Source organism: Eublepharis macularius, chromosome 4, assembly GCF_028583425.1.
Source record: "Eublepharis macularius isolate TG4126 chromosome 4, MPM_Emac_v1.0, whole genome shotgun sequence".
Lineage (NCBI taxonomy): Eukaryota > Metazoa > Chordata > Lepidosauria > Squamata > Eublepharidae > Eublepharis > Eublepharis macularius.
The window spans coordinates 133,363,727-133,378,459 of NC_072793.1; positions in this window are offsets into that span (position 1 = coordinate 133,363,727).

The window sequence follows — 14,733 nt, forward strand, 5'->3', positions numbered from 1 at the left end:
ATGCTTCTGACTGTTTTCCTTCAGAGGGGGGTGGCTAAGCTGGGTGGAAAGATTGTGCAAAAATATTTTAAATAAATATTTTTTTAAAATAATACGGATGAAAATATTTACTATTCATCAGCACAAAAATAAATACAAGTGCGTAAATGTGTGGTAAATTTCTCCTTCCTACTTGGAAAGATTTTTTTATTTTATTCACTATTATATGAATATTATTATATGAATATCATATACTACAACATTTAAAGCAGTTCTCAAAATATGAAAAACTATATAATGAAACAATAACCCTGTAAAATTCATCAATTGCAACCAGTATAACATATTAAAATCACAATCAGTTCAAATTCCATCATCAAATTTAGTGAAAAAGATTATCTCTAGAGGCAGATTTTAAGAAACAGGAGGGATTTGATGGGAATTAGTCAAAGATGTCAATATATGTAAAACCAGCACTGACCAGAATTACAAGTGCGTCTACTCCACTTTTACTTTTGGAAGAAGTAATAGATGTTCATACAAATTATGCAAAAAAGGCTCAAATAGCATTTAAGCTTAATGTATGAGAAAATGTGCTGATGTTCAGGCTGACTCTTCCTTTCATACTGAAGCCTGATGTTCTTTCTTTGGATTAATGCAGATATAAAATTGACTGATCTTGTCAATGCAGCTACTTGAGTCCGTGCAATCCCTGCATTGCTCCCTTTTCTTTTTTCTATGTCCAAAGGCAGCTGTTTGTTTTCTTTATGGGGAAAATAGTACAGGTGTGATAATTGTTGGGTCAAACTAATTCATGTGTCTCATTGGATCACTGGTCGTCAAATAGTCATCAGTGGACAATATTCGTCATTGAATCTCCTCCAAGACTATGATTTCATGGCAGTAGAGAGTAATGAGATCCCTTTCATGCAGTACACAACAGTAAACCTGAGCTTTCCATTGTGTATTCATTGATCTGGGAGCTGCAGCTAGTCTTGGATGTGTTTAGCTGTACAATATATTGTTGTTCTCACAAACAATTTACATTTTTAAGTATTTCTTTTTTTAAAAAAATGAAACATACACCTGGAAAAGTACACTGTATATAGAAGCCTTGACTTATTTTGTATATGCTTATCTTTGTTATCACCTTGGTTCTGATGCAAAACTTGGTTATTCAGGGTGATTTTTCTGCTTTTGGAGTTCATATTCCATGAGTATTATTTGTGCAAAGATAAATGTTGTGAAGAAAGGCAGCCTGTCTGAAACACAGTAGGAACTTCCAGTGGTGGGGAAAATGAGATGTCTTATTTGTTCTTTGAGAAAGCAAATAAATTAGTATGTTCTGTCCCCTTGGTGTAGAGGGTTCTCTAACAGGGACCAAAAAATGGCCTGCAGTGCCATCCTAAGCAAAGTTACACTCTGCTAAGCCGGTTGATTTCAATAGATATAGAAGGGTGTAACTTTGCTTAGGACTGGAGAGGAATTTTCAGATCAATCCATTCATTTCAAACGAGCATCATATCTCCTTTCTTTCATGTTTTATTCATTGTAAAGTTTTTTCTTCAGCTGCTTCTCCTGTTCACCAATGAATTTGGTCCTAATAAGCATTCATGAACAAACCCCATTCCACTGTATCACCTGAAAACTTCATTAGTTTGTTAGCTGGATACTTTTTTTAAAAAAAAAGAAAAGAAAGTAGCTTACAAACTTTAATTACAATATCGTATCATTTTCATCTCCTCTTAGAACAAAAGTCATGACCAACAAAGCATAAGCCCTATTTTCCTCCTTCTAATCCCATTGTATAATTTCAGCTAGCTGAACATGCATGAGAGAATTTCAGCAGTACAAGAGATGATTCATTACATTTCACACCAACAATAAAAGTCCATTTCTTAAACTTCTTGCCATTATGGGGCATGGTTATATGAGGCTAAGTAATTTATTTTTACAGTTTCTAGACTGTGAAGCTGCAGAATGTGATAAACTTCCTAGTGGTATGTAGTATGGCCCCTATCAGATAGATGAAAATGAAAAGTTTCTTTGTCCCTACTATATCACTCATAGAGTAGGGCAGAGTAAAAAATAATAAGCACTTAGGACGCAAATGAGCACAGGATGAATTGGGTTGGGAGGGGGTGAAATAAACACAAAAATGTGATTTTGGATCATTTGGGAGAATTTTTTGTTCTTTAGTTATTCATTTTTATTTATTTTGCCTGGATTCTTTAAACTTTCCTTTTTCTTTCTTTCTTTCCATCAATTTTCATGGGAAACACATTTCTATCTGCAGCCTTGCTGTTTCCCACTCAACTGATTTGATGTTATCTGAGTCTGAATCCCACATATGAGTGATCCCAAATTTTAAGTAGCTAAATGAAACTATCCCTGTTTCTTAGGCTAAGGCTTCTTAGTCTCTTCTCTTGGATTTAACTTAGGTAATAAATTGTGCAATTTTAAAAGTACTTTCCTGGAACTTTGCCCCACTGAATATACCTGAGTAGGATTTTGAATAGACCCTGTTGGATTATAATGAAAACTTCTCAGGCCCAGTAGGCACAGGCAGGTGTGAACTGGCATCAGTAAGTTTTTCCAACTTTTCTGCTATTCTCAACCGGTGGGGAGAGGGTGGAAGAGAAGGGGAATCTATTTTGCTTAAATAAAAATGGTGCACTCAGGCAAAGGGAAGCAAACCGACTGTTTTCTTTACAAATGAAAGAAGATTGCTGTATTTGTGGCGGATAGGGAACAATTTTGTGTAAGGCACCTCTAAGGTGAACTTTCTGTTTATTTCCTCCGGTCTAGCAATTCTAGTTTGGTGGCTGCAGTTAGATAAAGTGTGCTCCAGGTCTGGTTGTTCATAAGTAGTTGTTGTTATCTAGTTATGCTTGTAACCTCTTGTTTTGAGCTTCAATAAAGTTAATTGAGACCTCATTTTATCTTTGCACGAATCCAGTACTTATCAGTAGTGGTGGGCAAAAACCAGGAAAAAAATGAACCATGTGGTTCGTGGTTAGTCCCATTTCACAAACCAGGAACTACGAACTTTCATGAACCAGTTCACGAACCAGTTTGTGGTTCATGGGGTTTAAATACCCCTTTCTGGCTTGGATCAGCTGCTTGTCAGGGATATCCCTGATAAGCAGCTGATTGGGGGGTTTAAATGCCCCTTTCCATGCCATTTCGCAGCGACACAGAAAGGGGTATTGGGCTTTTACGCAAACCAAATGAACTGGCAGCCCAGTTCATGGAAGTTCATGGAAAACAGGCTTCCATGAACTGCTGGTTCGCGAAGCATGAACCGGCCCAGTACATGACGAACTTTAGTTTGTCTTGCAGTTCATGCCTATCTCTACTTATCAGATTCATAGTTCAGTTTAGATATCTCATGCCCATTATTTTGGCCTTTGGGGGATGGTCCCAGAGTATCATTGTTGTATTAGATTACTCTTGGGCTGATCTTGTAATGTGCAGAAAAGATTGTCTTTGAAACTTGACCTGCAAATACTGTCGAATTTGAAACAAGCTACTATAGAGAAAGCTACAATAGCTACAATGGAGAAAGAAATCGAGGGAAAACTCCCATTCCTGGATACCTGGATACCTTGGTCCCATTCCTGGATTCCTGGATACCTTGGTCATCCGCAAAGCAAACTTTCAGTTAGGTCACAGGGTCTACAGGAAACCAACTCACACTGATCGGTACTTACACAAAAACTCCAATCACCACCCCCGATAGAAAAGAGGCATAATGAAAACATTAGTGGATCATGCAAGACGGATATGTGAGCCGCACTTTCTCAATGAGGAAATTAATCATCTAAACCACGCACTTCAGGCAAATGGCTACTCCAGAAATGAAATCCGAAGAGCAATCAAACCCAGGATGAATCAAACAACCAAGGAAAAACAGTCTCCTACAGGAAAAGTGTTTTTGCAATATATCAAAGGAATTACTGATCAGATGGGAAAGCTTATGAAAAAGCATAACCTTCAAGAAGTATTCAGACCCACCCGAAAAATACAACAGATGCTATGATCAGCAAAAGACAGTAGAGACTCCCTCACCTCTGCAGGAGTATACCGTATACCCTGCAGCTGTGGACAAGTTTACATCGGGACCACAAAGCATAGCATCCAGACAAGAATAAAAGAACATGAAAGACACTGCAGACTTGGACAACCTGAAAAATCAGCAGTGGCTGAACATAGCCTAACTCAAACAGGGCACAGTATCTTATTCCAGGACACCAAAATACTGGACAACACTTCCAACTACTTTGTCAGACTGCACAGGGAAGCCATTGAAATTCACAAGCATAAGCAAAACTTCAACAGGAAAGAAGAAACCTTAAGAATGAACAGAGCATGGTTTCCAGTTCTGAAAAACACCAGGCTAACAAAACATTCTATCCCCGACAATAGCCCTGCAGAGAAGATTAGCACATCAAGTACCAATCCATATGCAAAAGAACCTCCTCAGGATACAGTGAAGCCTCCCGCCATTAGCATTCCACACCCTGGGAAACTCTTACAGGATGACTCAGCTCAACCCCACCCCTCCTGAGTAGATACAAATGACCTACATCTTTTCCACACTGTGACACTGAGAGATCTCTGTCTTTTGGTGCTACACCTCTGAAGATGCCAGCCACAGCTGCTGGCGAAACGTCAGGAACTACAATGCCAAGACCATGGCAATACAGCCCAGAAAACCCACAACAGCCAAAGCTACTATAGAATTTCAGAGACCTTTGGACATGACCTTTAATATCTCCATCCAGCCCCTTCTGCTCTGCCAAATTTAAGTGGAAAGGAGGTAAAATAACACTCAGTTATGTCATATAAACATTGTCAAGCACATTGTGAAAGATAAGATGTTCACAAAGTTGTAAGAATATCCCGATAGAGGAAATACATTGTTACTGGTTATTAGAGCTTGACCTAAATAGTAATCCTGAACAAGATTCAGCTCTATTATAACTACACAGATTACATAATAGCATGTTGAGTCCCCTCCCCAAAGTGCACACATAATTATAGATTACACATTTTTGCATTTAACCCATTAGTCCATTTGCACTGGTGCTTTTATTTGCGTAGATAAAGCAAGTAAGCTGAGATCATAGCAGGCATGTCCCATAAAGCTTTACAGAAAACTATTGCTTTTGTAATCCCCTTTTCCCTGCTATTTTTCTACTGGGTAAATCCAGCAATAGAAAAAGCTGGCACCATGTAGGACAGCTGTGTAATACGTAATGCTTAGTAATCAGCAATCCTTCTGTTTGTACAATACTCAGAACACATTTTAAATGTCAATGTCAGCTCAGTGTATGCCCTGCATCACTCAAAATAACTCATTAATACTCAACAGAGAATTACACATGTGTATGCTAACCTCTTCAGGCCTAGATATTAATTCAGAATGTTGAATCATTCATACTATCAAATATGGGTTAGATTGGATGCTACAGCAACAGCTATAAAAAAGATGCCAGGGTATTCTATCACACATGAAAGTCCTTTGTTTACTCATCACATTAATGAGCTTTTCTTCAAAATTTCTCAGAGGAATTTGCATATGATTCTCATCCATGCATCTTTCTTAAGAAGATTGTATATTATTTATATGATCAGCCCTCTTCTCTTCCAGCAAAGTAAAAGGGGGGTACATATTTCTCTGTTTTAATCTCTTTACAAATCTATGATGTAGATGAGGCTGTGCTAAAGTGACTGGCTCAAGGTCAGTCAGGGAACTGCATGGCTGAGTGGAAATTTGAATCCATGTTTCCCTGAGCTCACACTCTAACCATTATTCCACATTGGATCTCAGAACTGTTTAGTTTCGACTTCTGGCTTGGGATCCATGGAGGTCTAATGCAGCTCAGGGAGCTGGGCTGTCCGAGTCACTGTTTGTAGGGCTGGAGGGGTGCAAACTGCCCGCAGCCCCCTGTTCTCAGGCGGAGAACAGGCAAGTACGCTCAAGACCTTGAGGGTGCGTTGATCTTGGGTGTGAGGGGGGTTCTACATAACGAGCCCCCATCCACCCTTGAGGTCCCACCTGAAGAGAGGTTGCTGAGATCTCTGCAGTGACTTTGGAGTCAAATTTTGGCATAAGACCTACATGCCCAAGCTTCAGCAAACTAAGAAGGGAACCTGAATCGATTGGATAATCGAAGCAGCGATTAGAACCCAAGAGAAACATCTAAGAAGGTAAAGATAGCTATCTCTCATTACGGGACTGATTACAATAAGAAATAAAGTGACAAAGAGATCTAGAAAACTGCAAAAGACTTGATATATAACTGAGAAAACTCCGGCAAATAAATTATTAAAAAGTGACATTGTAAAGAAAAGTAAGAGCGGAAAAACGATTATTGTTTACATACCTGCGGCTAGAGAGAGATAGTGGACTGTGAGAAACTTTTAACATTGCGAGAACTGCTGTGAAACGGAGAGGAACAGGAAGTGTGTCAGAACCATAAAGAGCTTGGCGAGAAGCAGCTTGTAAGCAGCGGAAGTGGAATATCGCCATTTTTGAAGAGGGCAAAGCTGCGGCTTTAAGGAAAACGGAAGTAGGCCATCTTAGACAAGGGTAAGGGCGGTTGCCTCAGAATAAAACCATAGAGAAAAGATGCCTGACATTTTGGACCGCGTAAGCATCAGTTTTTACAAAAATAACTTAAACTTTGACTTTTAAAAATAAAGGAAAATAATAAAATCGCGCCACAGAGCTAAGGAAAAGAGCAGACTTGTGGGAGCGAAGTAGAGCTAGCCCCACGATGTCAAAGAAGGAATGGCAAATGGCGCTGGAAAACCTAGACAAAAAAGTTTCGGAAGGGAATAAAGAGCTTAAAGATATGATGCAAGAGATGGCGAAAAATTTGAAAGACTTTAAAGAGACACTTAAATCGGAGATGGCAGAATTAGCGAAGAATATGGATCAGGTTCAAAAAGAAATGCAAGTTACACAGCAGAGAGTTAACGCAGTAGAAAAGGCGGCTGATACCTTGGCAGATGTGCAGAGAATGGAGCTGAGAGGCGTGAAGGGAAGAATGGCCGTAGCTGAATGTAAACAAATGGAAAGACAAGTGAGATTTCGTGGAATCCCGGAAGTTTTGGAAAAAACAGCCCAAGAGCAGATTACAGAAATTTTGGCGGCATACCTGGGAAAAGAAGAAGAGGAGATTGCAGCGCTTCTGGACGTGGCATACAGAATTAACTCAAAATTTGCAGCTCAAAGGAAGTTACCAAGAGATATAATTGTGCAATTTACAACTAGAAGGACAAGAGAGTCAATTGTGAGTAAACAATTTCAGGACCCATTAGAGGTTGATGGGAAAGTGGCGAGAATCATGAAAGAACTGCCCAGATCGGTGTTGTTGGAGAGGAAGAAGTATAGAGAGTTGGCCCAGATGTTAAAAGACATGAAAATCAGATACAGATGGGAAATACCTGAAGGACTGGCATTTGAATTTGGTGGTGTAAGGAAAATCATCAGATCTGGCCAGGAGATGGAAAGGTTTATCAGGGACAATGAAAAAGACTTACCAAAAGGAGCTAAAATTTGATCATGGAGTGTAAAATCATATCTTGGAATGTAAATGGACTAAATTCACCTTTTAAACGTAAGACTATTTTCCACTGGCTTTTAAAACAAAAATGTAATATAGTGTGTTTGCACGAGACACATATTAAAAAACAGGATGTGAAATATTTGAAACTTGCAAAACTTGGAAATGAATTTGTAGCAGCTTCCAAAAAGAAAAAGAGAGGAGTTGTATTATATATAAAGGAGGAGCTACAGCCAAAACTGGTTCTAAGTGATACAGAAGCTAGATATGTTGCAGTGGAAATAATTTGGAACTGTAAGAAGATTTTGGTGATTGGAATTTATGTGCCCAATGGGGCAAAAGAAAATTTTTTCAAGGACTTACAGGAACAATTAGATGAATTGACTTACGATCAAATAATTTTGGCAGGTGTCTTCAATGGAGTTACAAATTTGGAAGAAGACAAGAAATCTAAAAGTGCACAGAAAAAGAGAGGACTTTTGCCAAAATCGTGTTTTGCGATTAAGGAACAAGAAAGTCTGGAAGATGTGTGGAGGAGACAAAATCCGAAAAATAGACAATATACATTTTACTCTGCAAGACATTTTACACTATCAAGAATTGACATGGTCTGGGCCTCCAAAGAACTGGTGGTATGGACTAGAGATGTGGAGATAATGCCCAAGGTAGGCTCAGATCACAATCCAGTTATGTGGAGATTTGGGAAAAATAAAAAGAAAAGAGGATGGAGGATAAATGAAGACTTGCTGCAAACGGAAGAAAATATGGCGTTGTTACGAAGAGAGACCAAATTTTTTATACAGTGCAATTTGAATAAGGATGTACCAACTAACAAGGTATGGGACACATATAAAGCTGTTATTAGAGGAACGCTAATGGATCTGAATGCAAGAGCTAGGAGGAGTAGGGAAGAAAAGAGACTTGAAATTATGGACAAAATTAAAGCCAAAGAGATACAACTTAAAAAAAGACCAGGAAAAAAGAAAATATTTCAGAATATGAAAATTCTGCAGGAACGATTGACGGCAATGAACAATAGAGAATTGGAGAGGAATTTTAAAAAAATGAAACAGAAGTCGTTTGAAGGTGCAAATAAGCCTGGGAAATATTTAGCATGGCAATTAAAAAAAAGGGAGAAGAAAATCATAACTAAGATTCGAGAGGAAGATAAAATTTTGACAGATCAATCAGCCATTAGTAGAGCCTTTTTTAAATTTTATGCAAAGCTGTACCAAAAGAAAGAGGTGAACAGAGATTCAATAGCGGAATATTTGGAGAAAGTGAAGCTTCCAGTAATTTCAGAGGAATGGAAAGAGAAGTTAAATAGGGAAGTGACAGAGGAAGAAATAAAAGAAGCTATACAATCAACAAAATTAGGGAAAGCACTGGGACCAGATGGAATAACAGCAAAGTTCTATAGAATGATGGCCAATGAGCTGACACCGTTTCTAAGTGAGGCAATTAACAGAATATTACAAGGCCAAAAGATTCCTGATTCATGGAATGAAGCTAATATATCATTGATCCCGAAAGATGGACAGGATTTGACCAACGTTAAGAATTATCGTCCAATTTCGTTGCTGAATAATGACTATAAAATATTTGCGAAAATTATGGCGGAAAGATTAAAGGGATGGATGTCGGAATCTATTGCAGAAGAACAAGCTGGATTCCTACCCAAGAGACAAATTAAGGACAATTTAAGGACAGTAATAAACGCTATTGAATATTACGATAAGCACTGTGATAGGGAAGTTGGTTTCTTTTTTGTAGACGCGGAAAAAGCATTTGACAATTTGAACTGGGATTTTATGTTTGCCACTATGGAAAAGCTGCAAATGGGAGAAAAGTTCACACAAGCAGTTAAAGGAATTTACAAAGACCAGTGTGCAGCGATTGTAGTTAACGATGATTTGACTAAAAAATTGAAAATAGGTAAAGGTACAAGACAAGGTTGCCCATTATCTTCATTGTTGTTCATTTTGATTTTGGAAATTTTGCCGATTCAAACTCGAGAGGACGATACAATCCGTGGCATAAAAATAAAGGAATTTTCCTACAAAGTCAGGGCATTTGCGGATGATGTAATGTTGATAGTGGAAGATCCAATAGACAATATGCCAAAATAATGGATAAAATAAAGGAATTTGGTGATTTGGCGGGATTTCATGTGAACAAAAAGAAGTCGAAGATATTGTGTAAGAACATGATGAAGCAAAAACAGCAAGAATTAATGGATATAACGGACTGTGAGGTAGCTAATAAAGTGAAATATTTAGGAATTGAGTTGACTGCAAAAAATATAGATTTATTTAAAAATAATTATGAGAAACTGTGGCAACAAATAGAAAGAGATTTGATAAAAATGGAATAAATTAAATTTGTCATGGTTGGGAAGAATAGCAGCAGTGAAGATGAATGTGCTACCACGTGTGATGTTTTTGCTGCAAACTATTCCAATTATCCGAGACTTCAAACAATTTGACAAATGGCAAAGAAAAATTTCAGACTTTGTGTGGGCAGGCAGGAAACCCCGAGTGAAAATGAAGGTATTACAAGACTCGAAAGAAAGAGGGGGGCTGCAACTGCCAAACATAAGATTATATTACGAAGCAATTTGTCTGACATGGTTAAAAGATTGGATAACGTTAAAAGACCGTAAACTGCTGACTTTGGAGGGACACAAAAAGTTGTTTGGATGGCATGCCTATTTGTGGTATGATAAAGTTAAAGCGGACTCTATGTTTTTGCATCACTATATCAGAAGAAGCCTTTTCACAATCTGGAAGAAATATAAGAATTACATGGAAAGTGGTATCCCTTCATGGGTGGTACCATATGAAGTAATAGATCCAAGAACTGTTTATAATGAACAACAATGTTTAACTTATAAAGAGATAATGTCGATAGAACATAGAATACCAAAAATAAAGACACAAGAAGAGTTATCTCCTCACTATGGATGGTTTCAATATAGGCAAATTAGGGATCTTTACAACTCGGACTGTCTAAAGGGAGGAATAAGACTAAAAAACTCAGAGTTAGAAGAAGTGATTCTACAAGAAGGCAAAAAAGATATTTCGAAAATATACAAAATACTTTTAAAATGGTATACGGAAGACGAGACAGTCAAAGTCCAGATGGTGAAATGGGCAATAAACCTTCATAAAGAAGTAACAATGGAATCATGGGAATACTTGTGGAAAAATACTTTGAAGATTTCAACTTGTACCAACATTAAAGAGAATGTATACAAAATGATGTATAGGTGGTATTTAACGCCTAAGAAGATTGCGCATGGAAATGCAAATATGTCAGATAAATGCTGGAAATGTAAAAAGCATGAAGGATCATTTTATCATATGTGGTGGACATGTGAGGTAGCTAAGCAATACTGGGGAGATATAATAGAAATAATTAATGAGGTTTTGCAAACCCAAATAAATAAGAACCCAGAGTTGTTGCTACTGAACTTGGGAATGGAAGAAGTTCCAAGGCAGTACAGAACATTGCTATTTTACATGACTACAGCAGCAAGACTTTTGTATGCGCAGAAATGGAAAGTGCAAGAAATACCAACTATAGAAGATTGGATTTATAAATTGCTGTACATGGCTGAGATGGACAAAATGACAAGAAAACTTAAAGATCTTGATCCAGGAGAATATATTGCAGACTGGGAGAAACTGAAACAATATTTAGAAAAAAAATGGGATGTGAAAGGAGGATTGTGGCAGTTTGAGAATTATTATGTGACTTTATAAAGGGGAGAGAGAAGTAACTTTACCATTAATGGGGAAACTTAGCTATTAATTAATCTAAGCTAATATTAGTAATAAGGAGATTGTATTAAAAATAGATAGTTTAAACAGTGAAATGTAGATTGATATATTAGAAAATTGGAGATATAGAAGAATTTGAACATGCTTAGAATAAGTGATATAACATATATAGGATTTAGAAAAATTATGGTTAAGAGTAATTTGAGTAATAAGAGGGGTTTGGGGTTGGAAAGCTGTTGGAAGTCAGTAAGGAGGGGGGAAAGGGTGGGGGCTGATATAATTTAGATAAGACGGGGAATTTGTGTATTGAATAACATTGTATGTACTCACCAATAAAAATTAAAAAAAGAACTGTTTAGTTTCAGCAGTAGAACTATGTCATCATATGCTGTCTAACTCAAACAACATGCCTTACACAGCTCCTTAAGAAATTAACTGCATGGCCTCTTCCTGTACTTCTGGTTTGAAGCCAGCAAGAAGTATCCTTGGAGAAGACAGGTAACTTGCTTCAAAAGACAGTGGTCTTGTGCTGGTCTGCCTCAGCATTATTGTAGCAGGAGTTAATCAAAGTGCCCTAAGCTCCTGATATGTCTAGTGCATGATTACCAAAATGAGATAAATGACTAGATAAATTCTAAGTTCTCTGTTGCTATAGAAGATACCTTAAATGGAGTTGTCAAGGACTAAACCAATGTGAGCTTAATTTTTTGGAGGTATACTTCAGCCTCCCCCTGATTTGAGAGAGAAATATACAGATGTACCATTTCACATTTCCTTATTCAGAGTGTCTTAGATTTTGTGTGAAATTTCAGCTTTCTAAGTCATGTATGCCCTAACCATTTTGATAGAATCAGTTGCTACATGGACCTCAGAGTAAGTAGAGACACGGGGGTCACTTTTCCAAGTGTTCATGGCATGGAGCTACTGTAATGTTTAGAGGTACACAGGTCAGGAAAAAACACAGGTCTTTACCATGTAGTCATCTTCTGGCTCAGATTGGGAGTAATGATAAGAGTCTATACAATTTTCATTGCCCATATGATGGTGTGTCTTTAAATACTATGACAGTGACATGAGATGAATTATGCAATTTCCACACAATTCCTGTAATGTCTAACAGGCAGCTCAGCCACACTGAAACCGTGCTCTAAATATGTATTGATTACATTACAATCTTTCTTACTTGTTTGAACTCAAGTCAGCTTATATTGGATTCCTGTGAGACCTCCCATCCAACTTCTGGAAGACTGCTGTTTTATGTGTCCTCCAGCTATATACTGGGGCTTCTTTAAATACCCAGGAAATGCTTTACCCACCCACTAGAAAATCTGGAAGTGATTTGTCCTGTATCATATAATCTCATACTTATTCAATGGCAAGTTACTAGATTCTTCCAAATCTCACTTTTTCTATGTTAATTTCCTCCTGCCTGGCAATGCCTGCACATATTGAACTGATGGAGGCAACATTGTGTGAGAAATTTGCAGTATGTTAGTGTGTATGTGATTACCTACTTGCAATAATGTAATACAAATTTAATCAGCTCAGCAACATCCAAAAAGGTCATTGGGTTGTGGAAGCTGGCCAACTGATGATGTATGAGAATTCCAGAGAACAAGAGTAAAAATGGATGTTGTTGCTGCTCTGAGTATAGAAGGAGGTCATATTTTTTAAATCTGCCATATTTGTTTTAAGAAAAAAAAATGTACTTCTAATTCAGGCTATAAAAAGAGTTGAAAATTGCTGGACAAAGCGCAGTGGGACTTGGCTTAGTAGACTTTCTGTTATGTTCCATTTTAATGTTTTATGTCATTTTATCAAAATTTCCCATTTGTAAAAATGAGCATTCTACCTAGTCTAAATTCCTTCTTCTGAACAGAGAAACAAGAATGTAATTAAAGTTCAGCAGAAGCAGATGGTAAATTTCATATGGAATAGAATTGAAACAGTGTTTTTAATAACAAAAAAAATTGGTGAAGATGCAGATTTCAAAAAAGATTGACCTATATGGATTAGAATGCCAGTTACTAGAATTACTAAATACTCTGTATACTCTATTGCAAATATGTCCTCTTAATTGTTGTTGTTGTTCCTGCCGTTGCTGCTGTTGATAAGGTTTGGATCTGATTGTTGGTTTTGATCAAAACAACAGAAAACTGAGGCCAGTTCATGAAAGTGAAACTTTTAAAAAGCCTCTCCTGGGGGGCCTGGGGACCCTCTGGAATGATGTGAGATGTAGTATTAGTGGCTTGTGGTTGGGGGAACAGTTAGTTGTACAAATGGATTGTGCAGAAAGGAGAAAAAAATTCCACTGATTCTTCTCCCACTTCACACTTTTCTGTGTCACATATACTTTGTTCCTGGTGGTCACTGAGCCCCAGAAGTGATCTTGGGGAAGGGAAATTCAACAGGGGTTTGGCAAATATATGAAATTTCCTCTGACTGCAGTTGTTTGGAGTCAAGCTATTCGAAGAAATATAGAACTTGTGCTTAATTTAATTGCTGCTATAAATTAAATACTAGTAATTGGTCAAGTGCTTGAGGGGAGGGGGGAGAATGACCACAGAAGAATAATCTTGAGACATTTTTATCATGGTTAATTTATCCTGTTATATTACATTTTTAGTATTTATCTAGGGCAGGGATATTTAATATATCTCATTGTTTACTCGATGTCTTTTGATTATTCAGAAGTTATATTTTATGTGGAAAATTAAGTAAGAAAATTAAATTCGGAAAGACCTTTCCATAGCAGATCTAGCAAGGACTTTAATGCAAACATGCTATTTTAAAATGGGAATACTTAAATATGAAATGAAATCTTTCTATAAATACTTGATTTAAAGCCAGTTTTGCCTTATCCTAATTCAAAATACTAAATGAATCCTCCAGCCTATGTGCTTTGAAATAGTGAGTCAGAAACTCAGCAAAATTGCATTGAAATTACATTGGCATTTGAATAGAAGTGCTTACGCCTAAGAAATAAAAGTGATGTATTTCCAAGTGTTATGGCTAGTGTTCAAAGATATCACAGATACTAGAATACTATCAGTTTACCTTCTGCAGAGGTCTGCTACTTAAAAAACACAAAAGTGTTAGATTCTGAAACACATGGACATAATTTGCCATTATATTTAAAGGTTCTTTAGTTCCCTGAGGCTTCAGCTTATTTAATTACACTGATAGTCATGCAGAAGTTGAATGGCTGTTAGTTAATTTAACACTTCCCCAGTTCTCAGGCCAATATTCCATTGGGCATAATACACACATGAATCTGCCTTAAACTGAATCAGACCATTGGTCTGATCAAGGTCAGGATGGTCTACAAAGACATGCAGCTGTTCTTCAGAGTCTCAGACTGAGGTCTTTTGTATCACCTACTATCTTATTCCTTT